The 12,625-nt window shown below is 34.2% G+C and overlaps 1 long non-coding RNA gene across 2 annotated transcripts in view; it reads left to right on the top strand.

Moving 5' to 3' along the window:
* LOC145529437 (uncharacterized) overlaps positions 1-12,289 on the top strand; it is a 198,171-nt gene extending 185,882 nt beyond the window's left edge. For both annotated transcript variants that reach the window (XR_014071227.1, XR_014071226.1), the window contains exons 5-7: positions 7,363-7,456; positions 10,719-10,814; positions 11,606-12,289. This is a non-coding gene — a long non-coding RNA (uncharacterized LOC145529437). The remainder of the gene's footprint in view (positions 1-7,362; positions 7,457-10,718; positions 10,815-11,605) is intronic.
* Positions 12,290-12,625: the final 336 nt, after the last annotated feature.

Here is a 12,625-nt window from a genome sequence, read left to right on the forward strand (position 1 = left end):
AGAATTTCTTAGCAGTAAAGTATTTTTTAATTAAGGGATATATGTTTTTTAGACATAATGTTATTGCACATTTAATAGACTACAGTATGGTACAAAAATAACTTGTATGTGTACTGGGAAACCAAAAAAGTAATGTGACTCACTTTATTGAAATATTTGCTTTATTGTGGTATTCTGGAACTAAACCCACAATATCCCTGAGGTGTGCCTGTAACTCTAATCTGTTATCACAGTGAAATTGTATGTCCTGCATCTATTCACTTTTGTGGCTTTTGGAGCACTGCCATAGTTTCTATCTAGGAGTTTCAATGAATGATTAAAAAAAAAAAAAACTATTGTGGTTTAAATTTCAAGGAGTAGATCAATATATCAGAACTAGGGAAATCATTAAGGCTGATCTCCCCTATGCCTCTGCCCTCTGCCCTCCTGATTATCCACTGTAATTGGATAGCATTTTCAATTATTACTGAAATGGAGTTAGATCCTGTGGGATTACAGAAGAAATTAAACTGTTTACTGAAATCAGATATTAAGATGAGGACAGAGAAAGAGAATAATTTCCGTTGAACGAATAAGGCAGATATGTGAATTCAGAATCCCCTGCAACACAGTGTCCATGGAATTAAGAAATCCTTCATTATAGCATCATAGTAATATTTATTAGTTTAATCCAGAAAAAAATAAAAACATTTTATAAGTATTATGTGGAATTCCTGATAAAGTAAAAATTGATGACTGAAGAAAAACAAGAAGAAGAAAGATAAAATAAATAAGTGAGTAATTTTAAAGATTACAGCAAGGTTTTTTTTTTTTTTCAGCATGGATTTGAATGATGCTGAGAACAGATTTATTCATTCATTATATTTACTAAGTCATTTATTCATTCATTTTATTCACTAATTCTTTTATTAAACAAAGTTGAAAACCAAAGCTATTTCTCTCATCTGTCTAAAGAAGAAATAATATATGACATAATGTAACATAATATTGTGAACAATGCCCAGGAAATTATTCTTAGTTTCAAATTAATAACTAGCCCCATATAGCTCTTCCTTATAACTTTCATCCCTATGGAAAATGTCAATGCAGATATTATTCAATAAAAATAAATTATTACAGTGAGCTCTTTAATTCCAGGCTTCAGTTCAGTTCAGTCACTCGGTCATGTCCAACTCATTGTGGTCCCATTGACTCCAGCACCCCAGGCTTCCCTGTCCATCACCAACTCCAGAAGTTTTCTCAAACTCATATCCATCGAGTTGGTGAATGGCACATTCAACCATCTCATCCTCTGTTGTCCCCTTTTTCTCCTGCCTTCAATCTTCCTCAGCATAAAAGGGTCTTTGCCGATGAGTCAGTTCTTCACAGCAGGTAGCCAAAGTATTGGAGCTTCAGCATCAATCCTTCCAATGAATATTCAAGACTTATTTCCTTTAGGATTGACTGGTTTGATCTCCTTGCTGTCCAAGGGACTCTCAAAAGTCTTCTCTAGGCTTTAAATTGCCTATAATAATAGATGCCAGTATTTTTTAACTCAGGGACCTAATAACATCATATAGCTATAGAGTGCCTTGAGTGGGGACACAAAAATATATTAAAACCAAATTTTAGACCCTAGAGTCATCACCATTATTAAAAAATATGGAGATACCTTTATTATAGTAATTATATTACTATTTTTGTTTTATTTATTGACTTATTTGCTTTTAAATGATATGCTCCTCTCCGTTACACTGTCTTGTTTTTTGCTTAATTTACATTTTTATTTTTGTTTTATTTATAAAATCTATATTTTTTTCTTTTCTATAAGATGATATTTTTGACATCTACTGATTATTTTTTTCCCAAACTTTAAACCTTTAATATTGTATTGGGGTATAGCTGATTAACAATATTGTGGTACTTTCAGATGAACAGCAAAGGGTACTCAGCCACACATACACATGTATCCATTCTTCCTGAAAACCCTCTCCTATCCAGGCTGCCATATAATATTGAGCTGAATTCTATGTGCTGCTGTACAATAGGTGCTTGTTGATTATTCATTTTAAATATAGCAGTGTGTTCTTTCCCTAAGTCCCTTAATTTTCCCTTCCTCCACAACCATAAATTCATTTTCTAAGTCTGTGAAAGTCTTTCTGTTTCATAATAAGTTCATTTGCACCTTTTTTTAAAATTCCACATATAAGGGATATTTCTTCTTCTCTGTCTGACTTACCTCACTTAGTATGGTTGACACTCTCTAGGTCCATCCATGTTGCTTCAAATGGCATTATTTCAATTCTTAATGGTTGAGTAACATTCCATTGTATATATGTACCACATCTTCTTTTTCCATTCCTCTGTTGATGGACATTTAGGTTGCTTCCATGTCTTGGCTATTGTATAGCCAATAAATATTTTTGTTTTCACATATAGTATTATTCTATGACACTTCCTTTTTTTTTCATATTTTCACTAACACTATGTTAAGATATTCTGTATTTTTTTACTATTGACTAAGAAAAAATAAAAAGCTTCTTAAAATTTTTCTTTAATATGAACATATTTATATTAAAAAATACTATGTTTCTCATTTCTATCATACCTTGAATGCATAGATGTTCTTTCATGGATTGGGTCTGTTCCACAATTGCTTTGAAAACAGTAGATTTTGGAATGAATTACTGCATATCATTAACTTAATCCTCCATAAATGTATTTATGTTAGCTGAGTTTTGATAATTATTGACCTGATATTAGTTCAAGATTTAATGCCATTTTAAAATTAACTGGTGGCCAGGTAATCATCTTGCTTTACAAGGAGATCAAACCAGTTAATCCTAAAGTAAATCAACCCTGAATATTCATTGAAAGGAATGATGCTGAAGCTGAGGCTACCATACTTTGGCTACCTGATGAGAAGAGCCAACTCATTGGAAAAGAGCCTGATGCAGGGAAATATTTAGGGCAGGAGGAGAAGGGGGTGCAGAGAACGAGATGGTTGGGTGGCATGATTGACTCAATGAACATGAGTTTAAGCCAACTCCAAGAGATAGTGAAGGTCAGGGAAGGCTGGCGTGCTGCAGTCCATGAGGTCACAAAGTTGGATGTGGCTGAGTGACTGAACAACAGTAATCAGTTCAGTTCAGTTCAGTCACACAGTCATGTCTGACTCTTTGTGACCCTATGGACTGCAGCACGCCAGCCTGCAGGCCTCCCTGTCCGTCACCAACTCCCGGAGTTTACTCAAACTCATGTCCATTGAGTTGGTAATGCCATCCAACCATCTCATCCTCTGTCATCCCCTCCTCCTCCTGCCTTCAATCTTTCCTATCATCAGGGTCTTTTCAAATGAGTCAGTTCTTTGCATCAGGTGGCCAAAGTATTGGAGTTTCAGCTTCAACATCAGGCCTTCCAATGAGTATTAAGGACTGATTTCCATTAGGATGGACTGATTGGATCTCCTTTCAGTCCAGGGAATCTCAGGAGTCTTCTCCAACAGCACAGTTCACAAGCATCAATCCTTCGATCTCAGCTTTCTTTATAGTCCAACTCTCAAGGAAATGGCAACCCACTCCAGTATTCTTGCCTGGAGAATCCCAGGGATGGCGGAGCCTTGTGGGCTGCTGTCTATGGGGTCGCACAGAGTTGGACACAACTGAAGCAACTTAGCAGCAGCAGCATATTCATATATGACTACTGGAAAAACCATAATAGTAAACTCATATTAAAAAAAAAATACCAGTCACTATCAGGATCATTTTTTATAGTTGAGGAAACTATAAAGAACATGTGACTAACAAGAGGCCACTGACCACTGCACAAAGGTAGATTGCAGTAATATCACAAACAGAACTGAGGCCATCTTTGTCAAGTTACCTTGGATCTACTTTAAAACACACACAAAAAGATGGCCAAGGTCCAAGAGGAAAACCGTATGGCATATTGCTGCAATAAGCATTTATTTTGCAATATTTTTAAAGCAGATGTAACTGAACTCTTCTCATTCATTAAAAACAATCTCAAATAAAAACAATTCTATAAAGAACCAGTAAAACATTCAACTTTGACTAATGTAACTTCCTGGTGTGTAAATTCAGATATAAGTCAGTTGCAAAATGTATAGTTATGTAACTGAACTCTGTGATTAACTCTATGATTTAAATGCTGGAGAAACCTTTAAAAAGGGAGTTACCTAAGGATATATGCAGTGAGGATATTTCTTTTTGATCTGGAATTGGTCTGATGCTAGAATGCTAGGTAAGTGCTTCTCTCACAAATATCTCACTGCCAAATCTTTAGAGGGCTGGTGTTTATTTTAAGTTTTTCCTCCAGGCTTAAAATCTGCAAAACACATGTTAACCAGGCATATTATGTTATTTGACCCAGACATCTATTTCCTCAGCAATTTAATTAGTCTTGAAGAAAACTGCAAGCACTCAAATTGAGCCTTGCTAAAAAGAAACCAAATCTGAATTGAAACAGAAAATGCAATCAGTCCATTTCAAAAGACCTCCAGAAAAAGAAAGAAAGAAAAGGGAATAGATGGACATTACATTTTTCCAACTCTAGCCACAGTGACCAAAAGTACAGCTATTGCCTGAATCATAATTTATATTATGACATCTGTCTAGATATCTGTCCACTTAACAGAACAGGCTCTCCATGCAGAGTGTGTCTCAGTTCAGAGCTTTTTAACTCTTTTATCTATAGTTAGTGATGGGAGAAGTGCTTAGACATTCAAGTCAGTTCAAAATTCAGTCGCTTAGTCCAGTCCGATTCTTGGTGACCCCATGAGCCGCAGCACGCCAGGCTTCCTTGTCCATCCTGAAATCCCGGAGCTTGCTCAAACTCCTGTCCACTGAGTCCGTGATGCCATCCAACCATCTCATCCTCTGTTGACCCCTTCTCCTCCTGCCTTCAATCTTTTCCAGCATCAGGGTCTTTTCCAATGAGTCAGATCTTTGCATCAGGTGGGAAAGCACTGGAGCTTCAGCTTCAGCATCAGTCCTTCCAAAGAATATTCAGGACTGATTTCCTTTAGGATGGACTGGTTGAATCTCCTTGCAGTCCAAGGGACTCTCAAGAGTCTTCTCCAACACCACAGTTCAAAAGCATCAATTCTTCAGCACTCAGCTTTCTTTATGGTCCAACTCTCACATCCATACATGACCACTGGAAAAACCATAGCTTTGACTAGATGGACCTTTGCCAGCAAAGTGACGTCTCTGCTTTCAATATGTTGTCTAGGTTGGTCATAACTTTTCTTCCAAGGAGCAGGCGTCTTTTAATTTCATGGCTGCAGTCACCATCTGCAGTAATTTTGGAGCCTAAGCAAATAAAGTCTAACTGTTTCTACTGTTTCCCCATCTAGTTGCCATGAAATAATGGGACCAGATGCCATGATCTTCGTTTTTTAAATGTTGAGTTAAGCCAGAATTTTCACTCCCCTCTTTCACTTTCAAGAGACTCTTTAGTTCTTCTTTGCTTTCTGCCATAAGGGTGGTGTCATCTGCATATCTGAGATTATTGATATTTCTACCGGCAATCTTGATTCCAGCTTGTGCTTCACCCAGCCGGCATTTTGCATGGCATTCTATGCATGTAAGTTAAATAAGCAAGGTGACAATACACAGCCTTGAAGTACTCCTTTCCCAATTTGGAACCAGTCCGTTGTTCCACGTACAGTTCTAACTATTGCTTCTTGACCTGCATAAAGATTTCTCAGGAGGCAGATAAAAAGTGTTCTGGTATTCCTATCTCTTTAAGAATTCTCCACAATTTTTTGTGATCCACACAATCAAAGGCTTTAGGATAATCAATAAAGCAGATGTTTTTCTGGAATTCTCTTGCTTTTTCCATGATCCAGTAGATGCTAGCAATTTCATCTCTGGTTCCTCTACCTTTTCTAAATCCAGCATGATTACCCCTCATAAAATCTCCTATTTCCTTAAACAACATTTTTTAAAGATTTCAGTTTTCTCTGATAAAAGATGAATTTACTGTCTTAGCAAAAAGCTGGATTATACGTTCACTCTGTCACAGAGAAAACCTGTGCGAAGATAGAAAGATTGAGATTCAGCAGCCCACTGGGGATTTGGTCTTCTGTGCATTTCTTATAACAAGTTATTCTTCCTTTTAATCCATTAGGGATGTGAATGAATATACACACACAAGCCTATTTGCTATGCTCATTAGTGCCAAGGATATGTTTATTAGAGATGATCCTATATTTTTATTTTATGCCATATTCATAAATACAGAAATCTATTATTTTGGATAATATAACATACTGATCTATTGTTAAGTATCTCAAACTAATTTTTATTCTGCTACATACCCTTCCAGTTGCTCCCTGCAACTCAAGTAGGATTCAAGAGGTTAATTTATTTCAATTTTTGGCTGGCAGAACAGGTTATAAATGCATTGAGAAGTGGTAATCACATAGATTCCTAATGCTGCATGCATTTATATTTTATGAATTCCCAGAAAAACTTAATATATTGAAATAGGAGTTTTTAAATACTATATTTTTCATGGCAAATCTGAAAATCCATGAAATGTATAGCTAGTGTACTTGCTCAAAACCTTAAAATTTCTGCAGAAGCACATAACATTCTACAAAATAATTCCCAATTAATTATAATGTTAGGCAAGCAATGAAATCACAGAATAAGCTTCAACTACATGGAATACTTTTGCCCCAAAATAAGAATGAGCTCATGAAAATATACTTGAATTGCTGACTAATTATCCCCTATAACTAGTTTCTCTCTAAAGAAATATGATTCTCTTATAAATGTTTCATATACAGTTTCTCTTTTCTTATATATCTGTATACAAATAGCATAAGCTACTATTTGATTCCTTCAGCTCTCACCTATGAAGAAATGTAAACATTACGGAAAAAAAAAAATTCAGGTAAAAATTTTAACTGGATGCCAACTCATGCCAAAGTACTCTTATTATACATGTTATTGTACCAAAACTAGCAGGGGAAGTTTATTTAATGAAATCAGATATGGTGAATTTAGCCATATGAGGAGGTGTTGAACTGGCACTAATAATTTTGGAGTCCTGGGTGCCTCCCTGGTGGTTCTGCGGTGAAGAGTCTGGGTTTTCACTGTGGCATGGGTTTGATCCCTCTTTGGGGAATTTCCATGTGCTGTGAGGTGCTACCAAAGAAGGAAAAAAAAAGAATAATTCTGAATCCTGACAATGGCCACAGTTTTTATGAAATATGTCAGTTTACCAACTCTCTGTATACTGTTAATTGATGTCAGTGTAATAGAAGGGAAGATCTTGAAGAATATAATAAATGGCTTTCAGTTCATACTAATGTAAACATTACAGAAAACATCGATTTTTTTTCCCCCTCAGAACAAGCTTAACATTGTGGGAGAAATGTATCAGAGCACATTGTGGCTAGATGGTTCTACAGAATCAGAACAAATATAGGAAAAAAGTCCCTGAGGTAAGCCAAAACAAACTTAAAATGTGTGTCTATTGATTCTGACTTAATATTTGCCTTTATGTATAACACAGGGGGCTCAGCTTGGTGCTCTGTGATGGCCTAGAGGGGTGGGTTGGAGGCTGGGAGAGAGGCTCAAGAAGGAGGGAATATATGTATACTTATGGTTGATTCACATTGCTGTTGGCAGAAACCAACACAATATTGTAAAGCAATTATCCTCCAATTAAAAATATTTTTAAATATTTGCATTTATTTTAGATGTAAAAGTCATATATACTTTCCCTCCTGGTTGACAACTTTTTGAAATCCAAGACACTGATAAAAATTATATTATTGATAAAGAATTCCAAATAATATCAAAGGATTTTGCTATTAAAGTTTTTCTCTGTTTAAATTTTTACTGCTCATAAGAAGTAATTTTGTAATAGGTAGGAATTTTTATGATAGATTAACCTTTTATATTTTGCCCATATTTGTCCTATTAGCTTTTATTACCAACTTTGTAGAGGAGAGTATTTTTAAGATTTAAACTGTATTGCCTCAATTTATATTTTATTTTCTCTCCTTATATTTAATAATAATCATAGGAAATTACATCATCTAAATTATTAAATTTTACCTATAGAATTGATAGATCACATTTTGTCCCTTAAAATAAGAAAGGAAAATGCCAAAATATTTTCTGAATATTTCATCTCTTCATCTTTATAAGCATAATAAATTTTTGAAAATTTCCTTTGGCTTATGTGTTTTATAGTTGAAACTTTTACATTTAAAATAAAATCCTCCAGATTTCATCTTCCTGAAACCACTTTTGATCTTAGTTATAGGGTAACTAATAATTGTGTGTAAAACATCACAAAAAGTTCCTATATATTTATATGCAAAACTTGATCATATTTGTGGCATATTATAAACAATTAGATGTTTGGTTACAGAAACATGACTAGGAAACTAAGTAGGAAGAGAGATAATGCCATGTCAAGAATCCATTAGCTCAATGCTACCAAGTCCCATCCTTCATGATGAAATCATTCCTAAATAGTATTCTATAAGTTAAAGAGATATTAGATAGAGTTTAAAGAGTAAATGATTCTCCCTAAAAAGTATACAACTCAGTTTTTTAAATTTTGGGTGCAAATCTGGCATAATTTATTTTGTATTTTATGCAAATTATCAAGAAAGTTGTTGAGTTTTCACTTTACATTGTGACTATTGGACAAACTCTGTAAAAAGCATGTAGATTTCCAGTATAAATAGTATAAATAGCAATTTCTGATGTTTCCCTCCATTCTGTCACTAAAATGTGCATAAAGAGAGGAAACGTTAAAGACATTATGGCAATATGGAATATTTACACTGACAGAAAGTTTATTTCCAGTTTCTAAAAAGAGTTTCTCTAGCTCCATCCTTTGTTACGCTAAGTGAAATATAAAATCACTGATTAAAATAATCTTTGACAACTTCAAAAGAATAACTGCACAAAATTATTTTGATATGCTAAAATTAAAAGAAAGAAAAAGTCCTGCAATAAAATGGAATAAAATTAGGAAATAAAATAGACAAAGTAATATTTAAGAAGAAATAATGTACTTTAAATATTAAAAATTAATAGGAACCTTATTGTTTTTGCTTTAAATCTAAGGCAAATCTTGTTTTTTTAATTTAAATAAAAACACTGGAGAGAAAAATATACTGTTATCAAATGATTTGGGGATCCATCTAATGAAAGTGAAAGTGTTAGTCACTCAATAGAGTCCAACTGTTTGCAACCCCATGGACTGTAGCCTGCCAGGCTCCTCTGTCCATGTAATTCTCCAGGCAAGAACACTGGAGTGGGTTGTCATCCGCAAATTATATAACAACAAAAAATTCAGCTGGACAAAAAGAAGAATTCATAAACTATATCACATATAATGAAGCTTTTTTCATTTTGCCTCACAATGAGTTTTTAGAAAGCTTCCCAAATATTATAGTAACAAAAATTTCAATAGAATTAACAAAGTGAAAAGGCCGAATATGAAAAATATAAACATTTTAAAATATATTAAAACAGAAAATTTAGACAACATAATTTATAAAAATAAAAATAGAGAATTTTAGTTTATTAAATAACAGAAAACTTCAAGTTAGTTAAGAACAGAAGCAGACAATACTTGCTTGCAGCTTTGTAAATGACCAGTTTGCAAATAAAATATAAGCATGATGATAAACAAGAATAATAAGACTAATTAAACAAACAATAAAATGTCATTTATAATCTATCTTCTAATTGACATTATAAAATTATAACACTCAACTTTACCTAGAGTCAACTTGAAAATACATGTTATTATCCTTTAAGGATCTTTTAAGGTGCTTATATATTTTGAGTATGCCAGAAGGGAAAAAAATCAATGTTGCAGCCATTTTTTAAAATGTGTACCAGCAAAAATTGACATGATGCATCTAATAAAAGGAATAATTTCATTATAATGCATACTGTACAATATCATTTCAAATAATTTTCAGTAATACTGGACCATGTAAAATCATAAAATATGATTACGTGGAAAAAATCAACCACCCTACTCTCTATTCATCTTGGTTAAATATACAAACACAAGGAGAAAAAGAAATTATACCTTTGCGGATAGGCTCTGGTTGTGTGAATCTAGAGCCAGATAGAACCATGAGACATCTAGTTGGAAGCAGACTTAGTCAGGCTAATATTAGACATACTTCTTAATAATTTGTGACAACAACTTTGATAGGTCAAATACAGACTGCAATGAGTAGAAATTACCACTTTGCCTTAAATTTCTTAAGATTTCTAGGAGTCCAGGAAGAACAGAGCAACTAAAGAGCATCTCAATTTCTAGATACCACACTGGTGGTAGAGTTCACAAGTCCTGCTGTAAGAATTAGGTCCTTTCTTAACCTGGCCCTCCATTAGAATCACCTGAACGTTTTTAAGAAGTATTATGTTCTGACCCCACCTGAAACCAATTAATGCAGTGGGGCCAAGGCAAACGGAGTTTCAAAATCTCCCAGGTGATTCTAATTTTCAATTAGGGTTAAAAAAAATCTAACAGAGAGTTATATAACCTTCTGCTTTAACCTATGAACTTTTGGCCAGACCCAGAAGAGACAACATTAGAACAAAGATTTTAAAAACTAGTATTTCAAATCAAATCTCAGACATCATTTAAAGCCAAAGAATCCTTAAAGCTCCTGAGGGAAGAAGCAAAGATGGAAAGAGCAAACCTATGTCTATTAACAGCTGCAGGGATGCAATTCCCAACACAGATGGCTCCAGGTTCAAGGCACCCACAGGAGAAGCCGAAGGCAACTTGAGCTAGAGGAAGCTTACAGTTAGGTGAGTCTTGTTTAGTTTTCCCTGTCGTCCTTCACTCAGGGACCCTTCACTACCCTATTACTGATTTACAACCTAGCACAGCCAAGATAAAATTGCATCTGAATTCTTACATGTTTCTCCTGAATTCCTCACTAACAAGGTTGAAATGTAACCTAAATTATTATCACTCAAAAATTAACTTGAGAGCCAGTGAAAGGTAAATGATACACTCATAGTTTAGCACTTTTGTGATCTAACAGAGAAAAAGTATCTAAAATATACATATATTTTAAGAGAGAATGATGGCTCCTGTAGGACTTTGAATCAGTGAGACAGAAGTCTCATATAAAGTTAACAAAATTAATAAGATATTAGATTCTTGTATCCTAATTTTTTTCCCATTCTAGGAAAAAAAAAAACTTTTAAAACAGCAGACTGCCTAGAGTATACTTCATTTTATGTAAGTCAGGGATATCATTTTGCCTCAACTTTTACTTCCTTTATAGAAAAGCACTGTAACTTATCAGTGTGTGTGTGTGTGTGTGTAAGCTTTTTTAAAAAATTCAATAAAATTGATTAAAATAATGTTAAAACATGTAGCTTAAGAAACTCCTTTACAGCAGGCCTGTATTTGCAAGGGTTATCACATTGTTCTTTCCTCAGTAATTAGTTAATTGCCCCATCAAAGGTAAGCTGAAGGATTTCTTTGTTGGTTGGTTTTTAGCAACTATTGGGAGCTTTGCTTTTTGTCCTCATGTGTCTGAATGATAAAGCATTCTGTCTGTTGCTGACAACCATCTTGTGATAATAAGGGAAATCAACCTGAGAAAGATGCTGAAAAGTGAAGGGGAGAGGAGCTAAGAGAATCTCAGAAGGAAGCCAAAGAATGGAGTGAATCCTGCCTGAAGCTAGTCCTACTTCTGACCCCTCAGGTGAGTAAGTCAAAAAATTTATTATAATGCTTAATCTGTTTGTGTATTATTTGTTATTATTTACAAAATTAAACATTCTAAATGATAAATCCAGTGTAATCAGACATTCTCTTAGCCTTGTCCTCAGTTAAATTACAGAATGTGTGTTAGCTGGGAACCTTGGGGAAGCAAGGACAATTTTTAAGTGGGAAGAAATTATTAAAAATAATTATCAGTATGCATCAATTCATGGTACTAAATCTTACACTGACTCTAATTTTGTTCCTTCTCTTTATTTGTTGGTAAAATGAAGGCAAAATTGTGTTTACTTGGTGAAGTTGATTAGATGCATGTGCTTTCCAAGGCTAGTAACTTAGTTTGTAAGAGTAAGAAAACCTGGTTCGTTCATTATCATGGAGTGAGATTCAAAATCATTTCCTAAGTAAACTTTCATTCATATGATTGAATTTGTATGAAATAAATAGATATGCCTGTTGTAGAAAAAGTTTGTGATTTAGGAACAGCTTAACATGAATCTTAATTTTTTAAATTTAATAAACATACACTTAAACTGGAAATAAAAAAGAGATAAACTGAAGCAATCTTGGGTTATCAAAAACTGTGTTTATCTGGGAAAAGAAGAGGAACTGCAGTTCAGGACATACAAACTGTGGAAAACTACAGGTAAGTCCATTGATGGTTTGGGGTGAGCTGTTTTATGAGTAAAGAGTATAAAGGGAGGGGAGACTACAGAGAGTGCAAGCAGCAAGTCCATTGGCTTGAGGATGGGGAGAGGTTCTTGATGGACGCTTGTTGACTGAGAGAGAAATTTTGGTCTTCTGTAAATCAGACATTTATGGAAAATCAGTGTCTCAGTTCTTGAGTTTAAATGGCTTTTGTGTTTCTTAGTCCACCAATCAA

Source organism: Giraffa tippelskirchi, chromosome 12 (assembly GCF_054371585.1).
Source record: "Giraffa tippelskirchi isolate mGirTip1 chromosome 12, T2T-mGirTip1v1.2.pri, whole genome shotgun sequence".
Taxonomy (NCBI): domain Eukaryota; kingdom Metazoa; phylum Chordata; class Mammalia; order Artiodactyla; family Giraffidae; genus Giraffa; species Giraffa tippelskirchi.